The sequence below is a fragment of the Sarcophilus harrisii genome, chromosome 6 (genome assembly GCF_902635505.1).
Source record: "Sarcophilus harrisii chromosome 6, mSarHar1.11, whole genome shotgun sequence".
Lineage (NCBI taxonomy): Eukaryota > Metazoa > Chordata > Mammalia > Dasyuromorphia > Dasyuridae > Sarcophilus > Sarcophilus harrisii.
In genome coordinates, this window is record NC_045431.1 from 75,841,203 (window position 1) to 75,866,146 (window position 24,944).

The 24,944-nt window shown below is 34.8% G+C and overlaps 2 long non-coding RNA genes across 2 annotated transcripts in view; one reads left to right on the top strand and one right to left on the bottom strand.

Annotated features, from left to right (window-relative positions):
* Positions 1-10,166: 10,166 nt before the first annotated feature.
* The window catches only part of LOC116419798, a 41,831-nt gene continuing 27,053 nt past the window's right edge, over positions 10,167-24,944 (bottom strand). The window contains exons 2-4 of the long non-coding RNA XR_004230101.1: positions 13,929-14,063; positions 10,978-11,100; positions 10,167-10,287 (exon numbers count right to left, since the gene is read on the bottom strand). This is a non-coding gene — a long non-coding RNA (uncharacterized LOC116419798). The remainder of the gene's footprint in view (positions 10,288-10,977; positions 11,101-13,928; positions 14,064-24,944) is intronic.
* On the top strand, positions 11,107-15,810 carry LOC116419799. Its single transcript, XR_004230102.1, has 3 exons — positions 11,107-11,300; positions 14,462-14,568; positions 14,810-15,810. It is a non-coding gene; the product is annotated as an uncharacterized LOC116419799 (long non-coding RNA).

The window sequence follows — 24,944 nt, forward strand, 5'->3', positions numbered from 1 at the left end:
GGCAGCTCACTCTAATGGCTAAGCTTGTAGAACCAGAGCCATAAAGAACCCCCCTGATTATTGTTAATAATCAGCTACCCAAAAGAGCTTAATTAATACATAGCTCTGAAATTCTGGATTCAGATATATTACTTAAGAATATAAATTTGCCTTAAATAAAATAAATATTGGTCTTTGTGCAGTAAAAACTAGCAATCTCTGCACAAAAATTGGAGCAAAGGGTAGAAGTGTCATTGTGGTCATGGTGGTGATATTAAATCACCTAGAAGTCCTCTCTAAGGGATAGAAAATGCCTCTGAAACAATACCAGCATTCCACATTGGGAGGAAAGGGTTGGGAGAAAAACAAGTGTCTCCATAATGTTTCTATTTATACCCTTTAAATTTTCCATTATTAGGTCAAAATGGCAATCAGTCCAACTTAAGTTTAGCTCTGGCCTTGTGCGAGTATGGAAGATCAGATACTGATAGTTTAAGCACAAACAGGATACCATTTTTTTTTAACCAGGTAAACATCCAGCTTAGAGTAGGTTACAGACTGTGACCTACAAGTAACATTGCACCTGACTACTGTAACCATTGTGGCACTGCCAGTTTGTATAACCTCCAAATTGGTCATAGTAATGGACCACACTTTTCAATTCAGTTCAGTTCAATTCAGTTAGGAAACTGGAGATACCAAGTCAAAAATGAATTAGTTCCTGTTTTCAGTGATATGATATTTTGCTGGATGTTAGAAAACCCCTGGAAGGAGTATTTGTCTCTAACATCTCATTGCATTCAGGTGTTTTCTCATCTAACTCCTTCCATATCATCCTCCTTTCCCGCCTCAAAAAAGTCTCTGCCTGTAGATTCTTATTACAATAAGGAGGCAACCTCCAGCCCATCTGTGCACAGTAAAGTTTGGAGAGTTTTTTTCTTCCCTTTATAATCCACCTCACCTGACTCTGGAGCTATTTCCCTAAATCTTTTAGCCCAGTTTTAAGTTTCTCTTGCTATTATTATCTTTGATTCAGAAATCTTTCTAACTTTTTGCACAACAAATACCCCTCTTCTGTGACTGAATGATCTTGACTTAGTGCCAAATAATTAGCCCAAAAAAATCCCTGAAAATTTGAAATATTCACAGGGAGGCAGAGGAGAGAGGAGAAAGTATTATTTGAGGGAGGAAAGCCAATGGAAAAAATGTTCCTTATAACTTCCTTTAAGCCACAGAATCTGTTATCAAAATTTACATCCTTGCCCCCAAACCAGTTCTTGCTCAGATCTATCTTGCTCCTTTAGGCCCTTCAACCAGTTTAACCTCTTGATTGTCATCTAAATGTAGTAGACACACCTCTGTTCCATTAATTCTTTTCTGTACCCATTTTCTGATGCTGAATCACCTAGAAGTTTGAACCTGTGGACACTCTCAAAGTATATAGCTTAGAGAAATGCCTAATTTTAAAATGCTTTGGAGGAAGAATAGATGAGCCATAATTCTTATAGATTCTGAATACTTTAAAAAATCAAATAAAAATAAGGTAATGTGGCATTCTTTTTTTAATTTAAAAATATTTTATTATTCTGAACATGGGCAAACATGATCAAAAGTGTGTGTGTTTATGAAACCACAAGTTTAATTACATAAGCCTGGGTTATTTTGCTATTATAAGTATATGCTAAATACAATGTGTTAGTTCTAAAAAGCTGTTCCACTTATCAGTGTTTTCCCTTTGAATTTCTTTTTGTTCTTTTCTGTACATTTAAAAATATTTTATATTTATTGTTTCCTTCCATCCTTTCTTTCTTCCTCTCTAATTCCCTTCCTTCATTCCTTTCTTTCCTTCCTTCCCTTTTTGACATTTCCATCATTAAACTTTTTTCCCCACCAATTTTCCCAACTTCACCCACAATTAACTTTTCTTGTAGCAAGTTAGTATAGTCATGCAAAGCAGATCCATATATTCTTCATTTACACAAAAATGTGCCCTATTCTATATTCTAAACCAGTGGTTCTCAAAGTCTGGTCCAGAGCATCCTGGGAATCTCTGAAATCCTTTCAGAGAATCTACAAATCCATAATTAGTTTTTATTTTTAATGTGATCAATATCTATAACTATAAACCACATAAAAACTCTTTCGACAGATCCTCATTCATTTTTAATAGGATAAAGTTATTGAGAACAAAAGTTTGAGGACTACTGCAAACCATCTGTTCTTTGTTTAAGAGGTAGGATGAATTCTTTATTACCAGTCTTCTACAATCATGATAAGTCAGTCCATCAATAAGAATTCTAAAATTTTCAGAGTTGTTTTTCTTTATGTAAAGATGTACTCCCTTTAGACTTCAGTTAACTATGGTGAAGTCAACTGCTGAGTGCAGTGCCTTGAGAGGAGCCAAAGTAGAGTCACTCGTTGATCACCAACACTAAGCCTTGCCCATGAGAGACCTTCATGGGAATTCTTCAGAAAAAGAAAGGACATCAAAGTCCTGCTGTTCCAGTTGTGAGCTGATTTGGCCATGGGTATTGTCTACATATATACCTCACTATCACTATACTTTAAGTTCATACTCATTATCATTCTCTAGACTCTTTATAACAAGGTTTTGGAGGGAAATACTTTATAACTATTATTTTTTATATAACATTTGAGCAAATGTCTTTTCTAGAAATCAATTCAGGTTACTAACTTATTGTTAAGGAAAAGCACACTGTTTGGGACTCAGGAGTTAAGAGTGTTAAGAGTAACAGACCATAGGGTCTTCCCCGATGTTGGAATCTTTACAAACTATTAAGCCATTAGAGTTGATAGAGACAATAATTATCTAATTTAGCATGGTTCAATGATTGATTTCATCTTGGAAGGAGATGTTTTGGGCCAGAACTTGAAACAAGATACTAAGTACAACTGATAGACAATAATGTTTGTGTTCACACCTCCCTTGAAGTTTTTAGCCAGAGAGCACTCTGGGAAATAACCCAGAATCCCATTCTCTCCAGAAGGAGGAGTTAACCTTTAGGAGATCATATATAGTTGCTTCTCTAGGTACCTGATCACCCAGCATCACAAGGCAGGTTATAAGCCCAGAAAAGGAGATATATTTATAGTGTTTAAGTCTTTGTATGAAAGATTTTCATCAAGTCAAGTCAATAAGCATTTGCCAGGCACTGTGCTAAGAGCCGAGGATCTAAAGGAAAGCAAAATACAAAGAAACAACAACAACAAAAAAAGACAGTGGCATTAGAGATGCTTATAATCTAATGGAAAAGACAACATTAAAATAATATACAAACAAGATAGAGACAAGATAAACTGAAAATAATCTCAGAGGGAAGGCACTAGCAGTAAGAGGGTTTGGAAAAAATATTTCTTGGAGAAGGTAAGAGTTTAGCTGATACCTAAAGAAAATCAGTAAGGCCAGGAGACAAATGTGAGGAAAATGAAAATTTCAGACATGGAGTTATAGCAGAAACAGTCTGTGCAATCAGACTGGGAACCCAATGCAAAATTACCACAGGCCCCTCCTAGTCCCCAGGGTCAATGAGGGGGGAATCTCTGAATCAGCAGCAGTGATGGAGGCTTCTGTGAAAATGCACAAAGGCAGGAGATGGAGTATCTTTTGCCAGAACAGCAAGGAAGCCAATGTCATTGGGTTTGTGGAGGAGAGAACTTTTAAAAGGGTTAAAGTGTAGGAAGGAGCCAGGTTATGAAGGATCTTAAAACAGAAGATTCTATATTTGATCCTGGAACTGATAAAAAGTTATTGATTTTTTTTAATTGGAGCTAGAGCAGTGACAGCATTAGATCTGCCCTTTAGAAAGGTCACTTTGGCAATTGAGGGAAGATGGAGTGGCTGGGGAAGAGTCAAAGACTCGACGAGGTAAGAGCCACCAGCAGATTGTCCTGTCATGAAGTGATAAGGGCTTGCACCAGGTTGGCAGTAATACCAGCAGAGAGGAGGACATATACTCAAGGTGGGTATCCCCCAGGACTTTATCCTGAGGCTCTTCTTTTGCTCCTCAATATTATTTCAATTAGTGATCTCATTAGCTACCATGATGATTCTCAGCTCTAGTTGTCCAACCCTAATCTCTCTCCTAACTTCTAGATCTGCATCTCCAAATGCCTCTTAGAATTGAGTGTACATGTATAACCTATATTAGATTGTCTTGGGGGGTGGGGATAAAGAAGACAGAGAGAAAAAAAATTGGAACTTAAAATTTTACAAAAATGAATGTTAAAAACCATTTTGCTTATAATTGGAAAAATAATATACCAACAAAATAAAATTTTTTAATAAATAATTGGGTTCTTCTTGGACAAATTGAACTGCAGAAATCTTAAGCTCAACAAATTAAAAAAGACCACAATAATGTGAAAATAAACAACTTTGAAAGACTCAATGACTCTGATCACATTGACCAATTCTGACTCTAGAATGCTCTACCAATGATGAAGCACACTTCCTACCTTTTAAAGCAAGGTGCTCACCTATAATTACAAAATAGGATATGTATTTTCAGATACAGCCAATAGATAGGTTTGTTTTGCTTGACCATACTTATTTGCTAGAAAGGATAGCTTTTTGGGGGAGAATGGGTGATAGCAAGAGAGGAAGACTAATGACAGTGGTGTGAAGAAAAGAAAGTCAGTGAAAGATTTATTTTAAAGGCACAGAAGACATTGGAAGGAATTTTAGAGGGAGACAGACAAACAAAACAGCTTTACGACTAACATTTTGAATTTAATGTATATATTTTAAAAAATCTAGACCTAATACAAGTTTGTGGTTTTTATATTTCTGTTCCTTTTCTTTTTATGTGGAAATGTTCACATTTGACAAGTTCATAAAAATCATTTAATAAAATGAGGGGTTTGATCGTTAGGATCTCTTATTCCTCTCAGATTCTGTGAGCTTTGGAATATAGACCACAGCAATAGCTGCAACAGAAGCAAAGATACATAAAGACCTGTTAAAAAGGAAATAAGAGTCTAAAGAAACCAAGTGGAAGAGCTCATTTGTTATTAATCTGTCTGTCCTTAGTAGATGTAAAATGTCAAATACCTAATAAGCAGCTTTGTTACCAGTGACCCAATAAGACAGGAAACCTAAGCTCTTGATCAACTATAATTATTCTATCATTCTTTATAGAAATTGGATGCAGGGATAGAATTAAAGCATTGAGGATGAAATTCCTCTGTTGGAGACAACTATAAGCAATGATTCCAGGGCAAATCAGGATTAGGTTAAAGACTGGTGAAAGTTTTGGCTAGCAGTAATGCTAACCTTATAATTCTCCTTCTCACTACAACTACAAACAAGTCTTAGATTAATTTTACTAGCTGTTCTTTTGGCCAACACCCTCTACATTTCCGTCTTTTTTCTTCACTGTATTTACTATGAGAATATAGGCTCAACTCAATCTTTTGCTCAAGGACAACGGTTGTAAAATTGTGTAATGATATTGTTAGTTATTCCACTATCTAATGTGGGTGAGGACAAACATCTGGGCCCCCACCCTCACATATAGCTATGAATCATTAACAATGCAGCTTGACTAATATTGGAGACAAATGCATCCTGTGCAATAATTTATATTGTTTATGTGTTTCCTACAGGAGAAAATTTATGATAATCTCAAAGTGAAATCTGGTTTCAACAGCTCCAGTGATTCCCAGTCCTAATTTGTTTTCTACATATTTTCCTTCTTCTGAAATGCTGCATGGAATACTTTTTTCTTTTTTGTTTTCTTTTCTTCTCTTCTCTCTCTCTCTCTCTCTCTCTCTCTTTTTTTTTTTTTTTTTTTAGAAATTATTGCTATGGGGGAGGGCAGAGCCAAGATGACAAAGTAAAGGCAGGAACTTGCCCAACCTCTCCCCCAAACTGCTCCAAATTCCTTTACATGATGACTCTAAACAAATTTTAGAGCATCAGAACACCCCAAAAGATGGAGTAGAACATTTTTCAACCAAAGGCAAACTTAGAAGCTCACAGAAAAAGGGGGAGTCTAGTGTGCAGCCCCGGACCAGGCCTGACCTCTGAAACGGGGGGAGTACTGGTGGCTTTCAGACCTCTCAGCCGAGAGTCACCAAACAGGAGCTGGAAGGTCAGCAGAAACAGTCTGTGCAATCAGACTGGGAACCCAATGCAAAATTACCACAGGCCCCTCCTAGTCCCCAGGGTCAATGAGGGGGGAATCTCTGAATCAGCAGCAGTGATGGAGGCTTCTGAACCTCTCAGCCCAGCACACCATGGAGGACTCAGGTCAGTCAGTAGAGAGGGTCTGTGGGAACAGGAAGAGAGTCTGGTGTGCAGTCCCAGGGCAGCCCAAGACAACACACTAGATCTTACAGCTGGCAGAGGGGCAGCATACCTAACATCTCCAGGGCAGAAAACAGTGCTTGTGGTCAGATTCCTAGAAAGGTTTCTGAAAAGAGCTGCACAAAATCCCAGTAGCTTGGGACAAGGCACCCTCTACCCTAGAAAAAGAGCTGCTTTAACAAAAAGTTAAAAGCCAAGTAATATGAAAATGAGCAGAAAACAAAAAAAGTTTCTGACCATTGAAAGCTATTATGGTGACAAGGAGGATCAAAACACACACTCAGAAGATGATAACAAGTTGAAGCTCCTATACCCAAAGCCTCCAAGAAAAATAAGAATTGGGCTTAGATCATGAAAGAGCTCAAAAGGGACTTTGAAAATCAAGAGAGAGAGGAAAAATTAGGGAAAGAATTGAGAAAGGTGCAAAAGGAAATACAAAAAACTAATGAGGAGAAGAATCCCTTAAAAAGCAAAACTGGCCAATTAGGAAAGAAGGTACAAAAGCTCAATGAAGAAAATAATTCCTTGTTATGGGCCAGAACTCTGTACTTATAACAAGGATTTTTACAAAGTGTTGATAAGACAATGGTTATCTAGTTTAGCATGATGCTTAATAGTTCTCTAGTTCAATAAATGTACTTAGTGTTTAATATAATTCCACAAGATTGACACCTATTCTACAAGATTCACACCGATGATAATGTAATTAGAATAGAACATATAAGCTGGGACAAACTCAGCCAGGGCAGGACTCAGAGACAGATTCACTCCATCTCACACCAACGTGGTAGCTGGCCTCCTGCACTTCTCCACTGGAAGGAACCAAGACTCAGTTCCAAGAAAGCTGGCTGGGGCTCTAGGCAAGGAGACAATAAAAGATTTGGACTTTAACACTTGGCTATTCTTGTAGTGATTACTTTGCTGAAACAAAGGCTGGTCCAGAGACCTCCAGAAAACCACCAGGAACACTACAATTCCTTTAAAAATAGAATTGAACAAATGGAAGCTAATCACTTTATGAGAAATCAAGATACAATAAAGCAAAACCAAAAAAAATTTAAAAATAGAAAAAATGTGAAATATCTCACTGGAAAAATAATTGATCTAGAAAGTAGATCCAGGAGAGATAATTTAAAACTTATTGGTTTACCTGAAAGTCATGATCAAAAAAAAAAAGGCTGGACATCATCTTTCAAGAAATTATCAAAGAAAACTGTCTTGCTATTCTAGAACCATAGGATAAAATAGAAATTGAAAGAATCAAGATCACTTCTTGAAAGAGATCCCAAAATAAAAATTCAGGAATATTATAGTCAAATTCCAGAACTCCCAGTTCAAGAAGAAAATATTGCAAGCTTCCAGAAAGAAACAGTTCAAGTACAGTGGAGCCACAGTCAGGATAACACAAGATCTAGAAGCTTCTACATTAAAGTACCAGAGTGCTTGAAATATGATATTCCAGAGAAACAAAGTAATAGCAATGTTCTGGGATGATCAGCTGTAAATTACTATGTTATTCTCAATACCAAAATTATCCACAATTAAACCTAACCAGAGAAGGAACTGATGGCTTCAGAATACAGATCAAAGCATTCTCTATTTCTCTTTCTCTTTATTTTTAACTTAATTTTTTTGAGGATTTTTATTTTCTTTGTGGTGAGAGATCTGTTTTCTTTCACAAGTTGTGACTTTTACATAACTTCACATGTGGTTTTTTAATTATGGGTGGAAATAAGGGAGAAAACCTAGAACTCAAAAATCTTAAAAATAAATGAAAAAATGTTTTGAATGTTACTATGGGAAAATATTAAATAAATAAAAAGGGGGAAAAAGAAAATTTTGATATCTTTTGTTTATACATCACCTTTATTTCTATATATATCCTTTTGCCTTCCCAACCTAGAGCCAAGTGCCTGTTGAAGAAGGAGGAGAAGGACAGGGAAGAGGAAGAGAAATTTAAAAAGCAGTTTGAAAAAAATTTACCAACATAACTACCAGGGCTGACAGTATATTCACTGTTCCTCATTCATAAGCTCTACCTCTGTAAAGAAAGGAAGGAAGTATATCTTCTCTTTTTTTCTTTGAAACAAAATTTGTTTATTATAATCACATAGAATTCTGATTTGATGTTTCAATTTATATTGTTATAGTCATAATAATTTACTTTTAAGATCAAAATGAATAGCATTTAATTTGTCTTAGAAATGTCATAATCTTGACTGATATCATTGAGGACACTTGGAATAGGACAAATCTGCTCTATTGGCTCTGTCTATCACTTTCTCAAATCTAGACAATCAACAAAACAATAAATCAAGCCCTGCTTTGTAGCATTTGCTCAGGTGTAAATGCTCAACTGAAAATTGAACAATGGGCCCTTTTCATCTGTAGGAGCTAGCTCTAAACCAGCTGTCCCAGTTACTGATTTAAAATGCAGGTTTTCTAAGTTGTAGACATTTATAGAATAGCACAAAGCAAAGGACTCTCCCCAGAATTAAATTTTGTTTGAAATATGAGTAAATACTGATCTAAACTATCAACTTGTTTGCTTCTTGGACAGAATACACTTAGTTAATAAAGAATTACCATTTAGAATGAAAACAGACCCTAACTTGACTGAGTTGAATTGAATAAATGGAAGAACTCTGTAATCAGCCAACTATGGGAAGAAATTACCTAACAGAAACTATTTGACTTATATGTTAAGATTAGGTTATTGCTTGCTTTTACTTTATCTTCTTTTGATAAGACATGGATAGTCAGTTAGAACTAGTAACACAGTTTTGTTGTGTTGTGTAATTGTTTTAATCATATTTTGCTTGTTACTTAGAAGTTGGGGTGGGGGTAATGTGCCATGGAATGGAAACCAACTCTTAGCCGCTCTAACCAGTTTCTATGAGTCATAGCAGTAGAAACTCAGAAAATATAACACATCCAAGGCCTATAACTTACTGCAAGAGATTAGTTATGAGAATATTGTAAAATCTAAGAAGAAAGGAAATAAAACTGTTGAGCTGCTACCAAAAATATAGGTCACATTTTTTTTTCAATATTCTCTTTTTTGATGTAAAGCTGGGAACTGAGAATGTTTCCTTCTTTCATTATTCTCTCCTCCTTGTCCAAGTAGCTTAAGACTTTACCAGAGGGGTCAGTTAGTTATTCCTAAGAATAGTTTCATGCTAAACATGAATATAATAGCCTAAAGAATCACCAGATTTTTGAGGACTAATCAATCCCAATATGACTTCCCCTCTAGATTGTATTCTTAGTTGCTAATAGAGCAAGGCTTCATTTCTGAATCTATGTTGATACAAGCTATGATACACAACGCATGAACCAACAGGTTTTTCTAGTCTTAAAGGATACATTTTAAAAAATAATCTTTTTTATTTTTTTAAAAGTCATGTGGTGTTTAGGTGGTAGGTATTTCTGCATGGTGCTAATTCTAGTGACCCTAACATAAATTAGGTTCACTTAAAGTATTGTAATAACTAAATTGTGAATTTGTGATGATTTCAGATTAAACCAAATTTACCAAATTGACAAAAAAGAAAAGAAAAAGATGTTTTCTGAGCAAACTAAGTGTAATTAACTAAGTATAAATCACATTGGGGGGACCACTGTCTAACCTACAAAATGTAGTCTTCTTCTTTTGTATAATATGATTGTTCTCTGGGAGCAGGTTTCTTGGGAAGGTTTCCTGGAGGCAGCCTTAGTTTCAATTCAGAGTAATAATCACTTCAAACACAGCCAGGTGATAAAAGTTCAAATCTTTTATTGTCTCATCTAAAATAGCCCAGTTAGCTTTCTTTGGTTCCGAGAGTTCTTGTTGCTAGCTTCAGCCTCCAGCTCTCTCTGAATCTTGGTTCTACTCCTCTGAATCCTTCATTCTGCCCGACTGCAGTCTCTAGCTTGTCAATCTTCTGAACTGACTGAACAATTCTGGACAATTTTCAAGTAATAATTAGCAATGTTGATACCTAAATCAAGAAGATGAAGGTGTAACCTGGTCAAGCTCAACTGGACTATGATCCCAGGGAGGAAAATCAGTCCAAAGATCTAAAAGTTTCTAAGCTGCTGAAGAGAAAGAGAAGGTAGAGTAATACATTAGAAAAATCACTAGATCTGAAATCAAGCCATTTAGAGTCAATTCCAGGCTCTTCCTATGTGACATTGGACAAGTTACTTAATTTCCCCAGGAATTTTTGTAAAATGATGGTTTGGAATTACATAGTCTCTAATATTTGCCTACTGTGGCCAGCAGCAATACTTCTGCTATAAAAGTTATTGTGGAACTCCCTAAATTTCTGGTAATATGCTAATTGAACCTACTACAAATTTATGCAAGCTGAAATCCAGACCCATCTGGACTTACCCAATTCACCCAAAATGGAAACAACCTTGAGGGGACTTTGGAGCACGTTCAGATTATCTAACATGAATACCTCTACATCATCTACCATATGAATTTGGATGGTCTTCTTGGATTAGTTGGCTGCAATTTTAAAACTGGCAACATGGGGCCAGTCACTCTTTCTGTTATGCTCTTTTCTGTCATTTTTTATTTATTGCATCTGAATAATGAGGATCCATCACAGCATCCATGGCATGGTTGCCATGAACTAAATTGGTCACTGCCCTCTCACTTTTACTGTGGCTCCAAGAAGTACCTGTTTCTTCTTGTTTCTGTTGTTGGTATTTCTCTTCTGTGTTGTTTTATCCTCTTCAGTTTCAGGTGCTTAAAGGTGATTCTTGTGGGACCAGGAGTTCAAGCCACAGAAATGACCTTGCACCTGGAATTGCAAGTAAGATGGTGCAGTCATGGAAACCATGAGAAACCCTGGAACTTGGGATTCAAAACTAAGACTCAAGAGAGTTAATTTTTTCTCTACTAGGAATTGGGAATATGCTCTAGAGGAACTAAGCTGAGCTGTGAATCTTAACCTCTTCCCCTCTCCAGAGACTGAAGTAGTTCAAGTGTATGTGTGGGGAAGTAAGTTTGTACAATTGTGATTATACCTTTTCAAGTAAATATTTCTTAGTTTAAAAAAAAATCCAGATATTAGTGGTTAAATGGAATTCAAGTATGTCGATTTAGGGAAAATGCTATAAAGTGAGAGAGAGAGAGAGAGAGACAGAGAGAGACAGAGAGAGACAGAGAGAGAGACAAAGATAAAATAAAGGTCAATAAGAGAATTTATTATATAAAAAAGAGGGGTAGTAATCATGATTTCAGACAAAGTTCAAAGTAAAATAAATCAAAAGAAAAATAGGGAAACTACAGTGTATCAGCAATATTATTTAATATTGTTTTAGACCATTTAAAATAACTAGATGGTATAAAAAATTATACCTGCCAAAACAGAGACAGGAACTGTATGAACACAAACCAAACACAAACATAAACATAAAATGTTTTTTATATAAATAAAATCAGATCTAAGTGATTGAAACAATATTTATTATTCATTGGTAGGTAAAGCCAATATAATAAAGAATGATAATTTTATCTAACAAATCTATTTATTCAATGCCATTCCAATTAAATTACTAAAAACGTATCTTACTGAGTTAGAAAAAATTACAAAGTTCATGTGGAAGAATAAAAAGGCAGGAACTTGAAGGAAACCAGGAAAAAAAGATGTAAAGAAGAATGAGCTATATCAGACCTTAAACTATATTATAAGGTAAGAGTATTGTTGAAGTATAAAATGGATAGTTTTGATTATTTTAAATTAAAGTTTTCTTACATAAATAAAACCTATGCAGCCAAGAATAGAAGGAAAGCAGAAAATTGGGGTGGGTGGGTGAGAGAACTTTCATAGATAATCAATCAGATAGTATATGGTTGAGTTGGAATATTGCTGTGTTACAGGAAATGAGCTGGTTGATTTAGAAAAACATAAGAAGCCTTGAACTTATGAAGGAAGGTGATATCTATCTTCAGCAAAAGAAATGATAAGAGTAAATAAGCATACTACGGTCTTACATATATGTGAGTGAATATGTTTATAGCCATCTATCTATATGTATATATATATATATATATATATATATATATATATATATATATATATATATACACACATCCGTGCTTAATTGTAGACTTCTTATAGACAGGGAGTGGAATAGGAAATAAAGTAAAAAGTACATGGCAGAGAAAGAAAGAAAACCAAAAGGAAGCAAAAAATAATAATAATAACCCCAACAAACTGGACAACTTTGAAAACAATGTATAGTGTTTATTATATAGATTTTCTGGGAATGGAAATTTATTGTTTTATATTGAATCCTCTGTCATGTTCTGTGTTGTACATGGAAATGTTTTTTCTTTTTCTTTTCTCATTTGCATTGAAGTTTAAAACAAATAATAAAATTTGCCCCAAAAGGTGGAATTCAGGTGCAAGCACCTCCAGTCCCAGCTGAGGGAACAACTTCATTGGGGGCTGGAGCTATTTTCAGAGTCTAGATAGCCCTGATCCCCTTAAGGATATTGGACAATCCTGGGGGAATGGTGAAATTAATTTATTTTTTTTAATTGAAAGTATTGGAGGTAAATTAGATTTTCTTGATTACATTAAAGTAAATTATATAAAACAAATTATTTATACACCAACTTACACACACATGCACATGCAAAATTGTGCATAATTAAAAAGAAAACCATTAGATTAGGGCAAAATATTGATAGTGCATATTCCAAATAAAAGATTAACCTGTTAAAACATCACATCAATTTGTCAAGGAACTGAGGTTTTGTTTGTGTAAGGAATTCCTCTTTGAATTAAATTCACAACCTTCATATCTTAGAGTTGCCTGAGATGCAGAGGGGAAGTATGGAATTCTTCGTTACATAGCTAATAAAATTCAGAGACAGGAGATAGACATAGAAAAACACACACACACACACACACACACACACACACACACACACACGACCTTAACCTTAAAAGGCTAAGTTCTCCCATTGAATCTGGGACCATCTTCAGTCATCGTGATCTATATCTGGCCACTGGACCCAGATGGCTCTGCAAGGAAAAGTGAGGCAGATGACCTTGCACAGCCCTCTCTCTCACACTTAAATCCAATTAACTTACATGACATGTCATCACCTCCCTGATATGATTATCCTCTTCGAGAATGAAGGACAAACATACATATATATGTACATGTACAATACACAAACATATATTTGTAAATATACATATACTCATGTGTATATATATATATATACATGGAGTTATTAAAATATGAAGAAAATTTTTATACATATCAAGAATATGAATAGACATTTAAATAGTAACCATAAATAGGAATAGATATTTAAAAATAGAAGAGAAACAGACAAACAAACAAACAAAAAACCCTTGAGGAGCAATAGTCTAGAACTAGGTAGGGTTCAGATAGATTGGAAGTAGTTGTTGATCCTGCCATCAAAGGATGCCAAGTTGGTAGGTAGGACTTCCACAAGTAGAAGTTTGATTTTTTCCACCCTCCCATCACTTCTGTGTTGGTACTCTGGCACAAAGCTGTAGACCTCCCCTATTACAGGTTTTATCTTTTTTTTTTTTCGTGAACTCACCTTCCTTGACTTTATGCAGCATTTGACAATGTCACTTACCCTTTCCTTCTTAAACCATTCTCCCTTGACTTCCTTGACAACATGTTATTTGCTCTCTTTTTGCTTCTCATAATGCTCTTCTTTTTTCTTCCAGCTTCTTTCTCAAAAGATAGTGGGTTTCCCTTCAGTTGAAATCTTAAAAAAAAAAAAAAAAACATGGCTGGATGAATATTTATAAAATATGTTGCATTAAGGATTCTTAGTCAAATATAGATTGGACTGGACTGTGTGATCAGTGAGGTTGCTTCTAACTCTGAGATTCTGCAAATTCTAATATTTTTTAAGTAAGGGTCAATCTGGGCTAGGTATCCCTGTTTTTTGTGTATGTGTGTTGGTGGTGGTGGTGGTGGTAGCAGAGCAAAACATCTCTGTGCCAAAAGCAAGATTCTATTTAAAACTTTATTCCTTGTTTGAAAATTTCACCATTTTTGGCTCAGTGAATAGTGTGCTGGGACTGGAGTCAGGAAGACTGCATTTCAAATGCAGCTTCACCCTGGGCAAGCCACTTAACCTCTGTTTGTCTTAATCTTCAGGAGAGGAAAATGGCAAATCTGACCACTGGCTTTGCCAAGAAAAACCTGTGGACAATATGGAAGACTTGGACACAGGACACAAATAAACAGAAATAGCAAAGATTAAGGTAAGGATTAGTCCTAAATTAAAAAAAAAAAAAAAACTTAATAGGATGTACAAAAAAATGTTACCCACCTCCAAATAGGTAGCTGAAAGACTCAAGAGACTACAGAGCATGAAATTTTTTTTTTTGAAGAGGGCCATTGTGGCGGTTTGTCTTGCTTAACTTCACATATTTATACCAGGGTTGGGTTTTTTTTTTTAACATGTTTTAAATTTTTAAATTTCATCATTCCTATTTGTTCTAGTCTTTACTTCTGTTATGAGGGCTTGCTGAACCTTTTTCGTCAGGCCTGCTCATACAATTGTCACCCAACTCTCACCTGTGGCTCCAAGAAGTTGTAACAAGTAAAACCGCCATACCCCACCAAAATCATCTTAGAATATGGACTGAATATGGCTGAGGTAACTGACATGCCTCAAACCTATTGGTGAGTTAAGGGTTGACTACCTCAAGCCTGTGAAGACTCCCCCCAGTAGATGAGAACAATCTATTCTAAAGGCCACAGAGATGGCTGAAGCAGATGCTGTGAGCACTTCACTTAAAGCTTGATCAGGTATCAAAGATGTCAAGGATATCCACTGCTTCCTTTTGTATTGCCATAATACTTTAATGATGCTGGAAGGGAGAGAAATGCTAATGACTCTGTACAACTATGCTTCACTTAAATCCAGTTCACACACAAGTCAAGACATCACCCATGATGTTATTGGATCTCTTCAAAAACAGAAGACAGTCTTCCAAGTTATCCAGAAGCATTAGCTTTTCAGTATAACACATGTAATTTGACTTACCACAAAATTAATACATAATTGACTTAAAGATCAACATTGTCTAGCATTTTAAATAAATTCATTTATTAAATGCATTAACCAGGTTTTCAGCCCAGTCTGGGGCATTTTGCATGTTATAGTATATGTGGAAGAAGATATGACTCCAGAAGAGTGAAGAGAAATTTGAAAAGTTGCATAAGGGGTTTTGCAGAGATGATATCAAAGCTTCTTTGGGAGAGAGATGAGGTGAGAGAAGCAGTAGACATATAAGAGAATCATCTTTTTGTTTCTAGCTTGCTTCCCTAGAGACTCCTGGAATAGACTTCCTTGGATAAGATTGGGTTCTCTTGTTTTAAACGAGGTTTCATAGCAGTACCAACTAAAGAATTCATTCACTCTTATATATTTTCTGGGATACACTAATCTGTAAAACTTTTTCAATTTCTGTTGGTTAATCATTTCTAATGGAGCAGTAATGAACTGAACTAGCTATACCCAGAAAAAGAACTCTGGGAGATGACTAAAAACCATTACATTGAATTCCCAATCCCTATATTTATGCACACCTGCATTTTTGATTTCCTTCACAAGCTAATTGTACAATAATTCAGAGTCTGATTCTTTTTGTACAGCAAAATAATGTTTTGGTCATGTATACTTATTGTGTATCTAAGTTATATTTTAATATATTTAACATCTACTGGTCATCCTGCCATCTAGGGGAGGGGGTGGGGGGGGGAAGAGGTGAAAAATTGGAACAAGAGGTTTGGCAATTGTTAATGCTGTAAAGTTACCCATGTATATATCCTGTAAATAAAAGGCTATTAAATAAAAATAAATAAATAAATAAATAAAAAATTTCTGTTTGCTTTGCTTGGATAAAAGTTTACTTAATATTTATTATATAGCTTGTGTGTAGCCACCATTTAGTAGGAAGGAACTATTTGAAGGAATACCTTTTCCATTAAGAATGATCAGGAATATTCTTTCTTTTTTAAAAATTTTTAATAGCTTTCTATTTAGAGGTTATATGCATGGGTAATTTTATAGCATTGACAACTGCCAACTTTTTGTTCCAATTTTTCCCTTCCTTCCCCCCACCCCCTCCCCTAGATGGCAGGATGACCAATACATATTAAATATATTAAAGTATAAATTAAATACAAAATAACTATACATGTCCAAACCATTATTTTGCTGTACAAAAAGAATTGGACTCTGAAATATTGTACAATTAGCCTGTGAAGGAAATCAAAAAATGCAGGCAGGAGAAAATATAGGGATTGGGAATTCAATGTAATGGTTCTTAGTCATCTCCCAGAGTTCTTTCGCTGGGTGTAGCTGGTTCAGTTCATTACTGCTTCATTGGAACTGATTTAGTTCATCTCATTGTTGAAGATGGCCAGGTCCATGAGAATTGATCATCATATAGTATTGTTGTTGAAGTATATAATGATCTCCTGGTCCTGCTCATTTCATTCAGCATCAGTTCGTGTAAGTCTCTCCAGGCCTTTCTGAAATCATCCTGCTGGTCATTTCTTACTTAACAATGATATATAATATTCATATACCACAATTTATTCAGACATTCTCCAATTGATGGACATCTACTCAGTTTCCAGTTTCTGGGCACTACAAAGACGGCTGCCACAAACATTCTTGCACATACAGGTCCCTTTCCCTTCTTTAAGATCTCTTTGGGATATAAGCTCAGTAGAAACACTGCTGGATCAAAGGGTGTGCACAGTTTGATAACTTTTTGAGCATAGTTCCAAACTACTCTCCAAAATGGTTGGATTCGTTCACAACTCCACCAACAATGAATCAATGTCCCAGTTTTCCCACATCCCCTCCAACAATCATCATTATTTTTTCCTGTCATCTTAGCCAATCTGACAGGTGTGTAGTGGTATCTTAGAGTTGTCTTAATTTGCATTTCTCAGAGTTGTCTTAATTTGCATTTCTTTGATTAATAATGACTTGGAGCATCTTTTCATATGCCTAGAAATAGTTTCAATTTCTTCATCTGAGAATTGTCCATATCCTTTGACCATTTATCAATTGGAGAATGGCTTGATTTCTTATGAATTAGAGTCAATTCTCTATATATTTTGGAAATGAGACCTTTATCAGAACCTTTGAGTGTAAAAATGTTTTCCCAGTTTATTGCTTCCCTTCTAATCTTGTCTGCATTGGTTTTGTTTGTACAAAAACTTTTTTTTGGGGGGGTTATAACTTTTTATTGATAGAATCCATGCCTGGGTAATGTTTTTTACATTATCCCTTGCACTCACTTCTGTTCTGACTTTTCCCCTCCCTCCCTTCACCCCCTCCCCCAGATGGCGAGCAGTCCTATACATGTTGACTATGTCACCGTATATCCTAGCTACAATATATGTGTGCAGAACAGAACAGTTCTCTTGTTGCACAGGAAGAATTAGATTCAAAAGGTAAAAAATAACCTGGGAAGAAAAACAAAAATGCAAACAGTTTGCATTCATTTCCCAGTGTTCTTTCTTTGGGTGTAGCTGCTTCTATCATCCTTGATCAATTGAAACTGAGTTAGATCTCTTGTACAAAAACTTTTTCAATTTGATATAATCAAAATTTTCTATTTTGTGATCAATTCTAATTCTTCTTCGGTCACAAATTCCTTCCTCTTCCACAGGTCTGAGAGGTAAACTATCCTGTGTTCCTCTAATTTATTTATAATCTCAAGGAATCTTCTTTCATAATGTGACTTATGTGGAAATATGTTTAACATGATTGTACACATAAAATCTTTTTTATTAAGTTTTTATTTTTAAAACATATGCATGGATAATTTTCAACATTCACCCTTGTATAACCTTCGCATACATATAATATAAAAAATGAAATTTTAAAAAGAGTGATCAGGAAAGTGGCTTTCTTATTTAAATCATAAACATCACACCCTTAACTAAAGATATGCAGGGACAGGTAAATGTAATTCTAGCTGGATAGCCCTCTCAATGACAGAGAAAAGAGCACACAGCCTCAAGGCTTCTAAGCTCTACTTGCTCCTCTCTATAGCTAACATGCTGGAGGGAGAGGGGGGGGGGGGGTCTCAGCTTTGCTCCTTCCTGCATAGGTGGGCTAAGATCAGATCATATCTGTCCATATCATCCAAGAGTCCCATTTATACATTTAGGTAATTCATAAAGAAACTACCTATCTTACATGGTAACATATTTTACAAATATAATATAAAGTGTTATTCCCCTGCTTTGTCTGCTCAAGTCTTGGATTGGGTAGATAGTGAGAATGTGGTGAGCTCCTACTGGTCATGGAAGAAATCACTGATGTTACTTCCTTCTCCATACTGCCCTCTGACCATCATTCCCAAAGTATTCTAGGGCCCAAAGCTTCACTGGTTGATTTTGTTTATTTGTTTTAAGGTATAAGACCTCTCTGTCCCTAAGCCAGAAACATAATTATCTAGGATTTTCTCATTGCCACAATACTTTAAACAATACTTTAAATACTTTAATAATACTTTAAAACAATACTTTAAAAAATAGTCAAATATTAAATAAATTTAGTAGCAGATCTTTTTCCTGGAAAAGACATGATAAAGCACCTCCTTACTTTGGGGAGGGAGAGACATAGATAGGGAATGTTGCATATATTGTCAGTTGAGATCATTGTGTTTCATTCTACTGAACTGTTTTTCTTTGTTACAAGGGAGGGCTCATTTGGCAGTGGAAGATATTTACAGAAATGACTATGATGGAAAAACAAAAGGCATCAGCAAAAATTCATTTACAAAACCAAAACAGAACAAAATATAGTGAGCCAAGTTCTCATCAGTGTCATAAGAAATCATCCAGGTTGAGTTTATGTGAGGCTACTGAATCAAAAGTTTGTCTACAGCTTTCTCCCCTTCCCACATCAGTAGTGTATTCAGTATCAGTAGTAATATTATTATGTATTCATTAGTATTCTTGGACTAATGTATTTTCCTAAGCATCTAACTGATCACCATCTTAGACAATGTAGAAACTAGAATGCCTAGAAACTTTGAATATGGAAATAGGCTTAATGTAAGCACTAGTTCTGAAAAGCTGCTCATATGACCTCTTTAATTAAAAAAAAAAGTTTCTGAGAGAATATTAAACATTCTTCACTAGTGACATTGTTCTTATATAATGTTCATGAGTTGCCCTCTATCCTGCATTTAGCTCATTACCTCTGATTCTCCAATTCACAGTATAACAAGTAAATTGTAGAAGAGAAACCAAAATAACTTTGGTTGAAGATCAACAACAATCAAAAAAATCTTTAAAATAGAGTCAAGTCTTTCTTAACTTATAGAACATTGTTAGGAAATTTCTCCATTTTTCAAAAACAGTGCTATCATTTTCTCTTTCCAGAACAAGACTAAGAAAGTTGCTGGAAGAAATTATAGAGATGTTTTACAGAAGAATGTAAAGAAAATTATTTCTGTATAGAAATTATGAATATGTACCTAGGGCATCAAAGACATGCAAATACAATATCATGTGTGAGCAATAACAGTGATAAAGAAGATTTCTGGTGCCATCAGACACTTTTCTTTTGAACCTGCTACCTTGTGGGTTGTATCTCTTTTTTTGTAGGTAAAGGAGAAGATTGCTCCTCTGGGTATTTTTTTCTGTTTCCCATTAGATTTCATGACTCTGCTCTAGCAGATCCTCAGCTATTCAGTTATCTTCAGGGTCACTTTTTGTCTATTTGGCCTCTACTGAGAGAGAGTGCTGCAGTTATTAAGTATCTCCCTCAAAGGGAGAGTTACAATTATGGTCATTTCCATTTATCATCCGATAAGGAGTGGATGCTCCCCAATAGGAAGAGTTATAGCTTTTTTAGTCCGTATCTCAAGTCTCCTACTTTATAGTTGAAACGTTATCCTCAGTGTCAACTGCCACCTTGTCCTCCATATCATGAAAGTGCTATGGTTAGTAAGCCTCTCATCATTATTATCAATAAGCATTTATTCAGTACCTATTATGTGTTAGGCATTCTGCTAACAAGAGAAAAAAGTCAATCCCTACCCTCAAGAAGCTCATAATCTTCCCCAAAAGAAAAGTCTTATAGCTCTCCTCATCCAGTTTTCAGCCAGGAACTATGTTGTTCTCTTTTCTCAATTTACCTTTTCTGACAATGGTTAAATTCTCTTTTAACCTGGCTTCATTAGAAAGTAAAAGAAATTTGAGTTAAGAGTAGGTCTACTATTTGAATTCTTCTTAGAAATTCTCTGGTTTATTCTTCTCTTTTCTGAACATGTTGACACTTTTAAACTCTTTATTCTCTATTAGTCTCCTCAGAGTATCTCAATAACATGATCAGAAAACTATTATGGTTCTTAGCTTTTATAAGCAAATATCCTAAATTTGAGCCTACTTGCTCAAATAGAAAAAGAGCTACATTACACTGTGGTGAGAGAATTATTTTTAACTTCTTGTCTATCCTATTGTGTTCTTCTATTCTTTGCAGAAAGCAAAGGCCAGGTTGGCTAATGAAGGTTGAACTGTGATCACCTTTGTTTAACATCCCACTCTTACTCATGGCCTGCTCTCTCCCACATAACTCTACATCTAGACTATTTAATATTAACTATTAATAGTATGAACTATTAGGCTAATAAAATCTAACCATTAGCCTTTTAGACATAATTGCTGCCAGACATGCCAGTTAGTTTAGATCAATTAGCAATAGCAATATAAAATACTTTACTCTGCTCTGTGGAGTTAAAAAAAATTTTTTTTGGTGCCTCTGGCCTAGGTTGATTATTTCTAAGGTCTCTTTCAGTTCTTACATTCTATGATTCATTACAGTAGAGGAGCAAAATTATGTTCATTTTATGGGACTCCGTAAGATATATCTCCTTTATCATACACATATGAGAGCATGCTTATAGCATAGAAATGTTTCCTGAATGAACAATTAAAAAGAAATAAAAGTTAACAGAATTTTGCTGCTCAAAACTGATGACTACAACCATTAAAAAGCCAATTACCTAACATTAAAGATTTTTAAAATTCTAATCAGTAATTTTCTTAAGTAGTACTTTTGATAAATTTCAAAGGGTTTCTCTTTGTCTTATTTTTAATTTTTTGTTAGAAACAACTCTGTAAAAATTGGCAGGTAATCTGCTCCCTAGTTTACATTGCTTGCTTTATAAAGTAATAATAATAAAGTTTCAATTAATTTTCTTTGATAAAATCACTATTATATATGCACATATACATATGTGTACATATATGTGCAACTACACACACACACACACAATGTCTCAAGTCTTAGTGCAGTTTCAAGCTGCACTAAGATTTTTGGGACAGCTTGTATTTGTTCATATCTATGCATTTTTTTGGTAGAAGAAATTGCTGTTGAAGAAATCCACTCTATCATTAGATATCTATATTTTGTAACTTCCAGGCCTTGAGGCCCTGGAAGGTTAAACAATTTGGCAAGTGCCACCCATCCAGGCTGGATCAGAAGCCATTTTGAAGGTCTTCCTACCTTTAAGGTTGATTCTCTACACACTAGGTAGAAATTATTGGTTTTTTTCAGAAGAGAAAATTAAAAGTTCAGAACAGTTCGCCCACAATCACACTAGCTGTAACTGTTACTGAAATCTATACTGGATAACTCTCAAGTTCAATGTTCTATCATACTAGAGTGCCTCCCATCAAGAATCCAGGTGCTAAGTTCCTAATACACATTTAGTTTCTAAAAATAAAGAAAACAAAAAAAGGTTCTACCATCAATGATACTGTCAATAGAAATAGTGTCAAGGCTATCCCAAATTAACTTGTGTAAGGAACCTGAATAACTTCTTGTAACTATAATCTATATTGTTCATTTCTAAAATCAATCAGATAAGTTGATCCCTTTTATTACTTTTGGAATTTCCTACTGGTAAGATATACAAAACATGTAGTCTCAGTTTTAGACACCGATCATCACTGTAGTAGAGGTAAGACTCATGTAATTTTTTTTTCTATTTGTCTCCTTACTTTTATCCACCCCATAATTAGTATCATAAGGTCAGAGGATTTAGAGATGGAAAGGACCTTAGAAGTCACCAGTTTCACAGATGGGGAAACTATAGCCTGGGAAGGTTAAATAGTATGTCTGAGGTTGCAGAGTAGAAGAACATTTCAAATGATGGAAAGAAAGGAAAATAATTTATAACACTGAAATTTGCTAAAACTGATTTGGAATTTTTATGGTGAAATTTTGGGGGCAGAGATGTTTGCAAAGTGGAGAATGCTATGTAAACCAAGAGAAGATATAATTCATCTCATATCTAGAAAAGTTGGATCTTTCCCCCAAAATGCCACAAAACTATTAATCTAAATGCTTCCCCACCATAATAAAAAAATACTTAAGAACCACAAACAAAATGTATAAATTCCTTTTCTTATAAAGTTCAGTGGAACTTAGTCTGCTGAGTATAATCACTAATTACTACACTGTGTTGTATATTTAGATGCATGGCAGTTATCTTTGAAACTGTGTTTAGTCACTGTTCTTTAACTGATTACAGCTTTCTGAAATTAACAACTTTAATTTTTTTAAATTATAGGACTTCATGTAAAAGCATGACAGAAAGACAGGCATTTGGTACATCTATTTATTATTAAAATAAAAATGTAGCTTAACTGAGGTGAAGAAAGAAAAACATGTATATGTACTTTTAATAATAACATGAATATGTATCATGTAGCTTTCAAATCCAAAAATTATTTCTAAAGGGGGGGAAATTTGTTCAATTTTGACAAATGCTGATCAATTCATGAAACATTTATTAGGCATGTATTATGTGTAAGAGACTACAATGCACATAAGAATATAAAATCAAAAAGGAAAAAGTCTTTGTCTTCAGGGAACATATTCTAATGGAGCTGATCCAATGTGTATACAAATAAGTATGATACAAGTGTAACAGGTATCTGGGGCAAATACAGAGCACTTGGAATGGCATTCTCTCCATGTGAGGAGTCTAGGAAGCCTACATCCTGAGAATCATGATGACATGAAAGTGAAGTGCCTTGTAGAGAAGGCAGAACATGGATAGACATTTGGTAACTTGTTCTTATGCCCTAAGTGATAAAAAACAAAACAAAACAAAACTTTTTTTTACTTTGAAAGCTTTTTAAAAGGCCTGTCAGGCTCATATATATCTTATTCTTTTTGTTTGTTTGTTTGTTTCATTAGATGTCTCCTTAGCTTATAGCATCTGATGAAGGACCTTGATGACCTTAAAAGTTTCCACTGAGATAGAACCACAGGAATTTTGGGAAAAGTTCAAGTTGGATTTCATAGACAACATAGTACTTACTAATATCCCCAAGGAAAAAGGAAAAACTTAAAGTTAGCCTTGAAAGAAGATAAGGATTCTGGAAGGCAGAGTTGAGGAGGAAGTACATTGCCTATGAGGAACCCTATGTGAATTCATAGAAGTAGAGGGTAGCATCTTGAGGTTAGGGTATGTCTAAAAGTCCAGTCTTGCTGGGAGAGAGAGCGCATAAATGGTACTAATATGGAAAAAAAAAAGTGGGGAAAGGCAACAAAACATTAATTCCTATAATATTTTTCTTAATATATGGTCTCTTTCTACCCCAATTTATCATTATTATTATCAAAAGGAATTTGTTTCTTAGAATTTTGAAATTGCGAGTGCTGTCCTTCATTCTTAAGAATGTAAATAAATATTACTTGCTATAGGATATACATATATACATTAATATATTTATACATATCTATATCAATAAGTTAGACCTTTATTCTTATTAGGTTCTTTGCATATTAGAATTTTGTCCTCTCTCTTTTATAGAATCTGAATTAATATTTCACACAGAGAATTCCAAGGAGGGCAAAAATATAAGACAAATGCATTTCTATAGTGCCTTGGATTTCTCTTACAAAAATAATTCAAGGTTATCCTCCTGGCATTTGTCAGATAGTATGTGAGAAAAACAGTTCCATAGAACTGTAAATAAGAGTTTCCATGTCCTTGTTAGTTAACTTTCTGTAAATCTGGAAACATTCTATTTTCATACTCCCCTCATTCTCAACTAATTATTGTACTTAAAGATCCCAAAATATTGTTCTGAAAGAGAATGTAACAGCTAATACCTTGCTCCCTATCAGTCGCCATTCCAAAAGGAGAGAACATCTCTAACAATAACAAAAATGGGGCTTTCCTTATGGAAAAAGGGAAAACTGGGAAATCATCTTTAGAATTGCCGTATTACCTCAAAGTAAGGTATTGTCTTAACTTTGCCCCAATCTACATGCATTCTACTGAATTCTACTTCTAGTTCCATCCTATGAATATCTTTTCTTTTTTTTAACTTGATTGATTGTATTTTATTTTTCCAACTACATGTAAAGACAATATTCAGCATTCAGTTTTTAAAAGATTTTAATTTCTAAAGTTTTCTTTCCTTCCCTCTCCCAAGATAGCAAGCAATCTGCTATGTGTTATATATGTGCAATCATGTAAAATCTATTTCCATATCATGGATATCCTTTATTAAATTTTCTTATAATATGTCAAAATTTTTGTATGATTTCCCTTTTTTCTCTTCTTATTGTTTC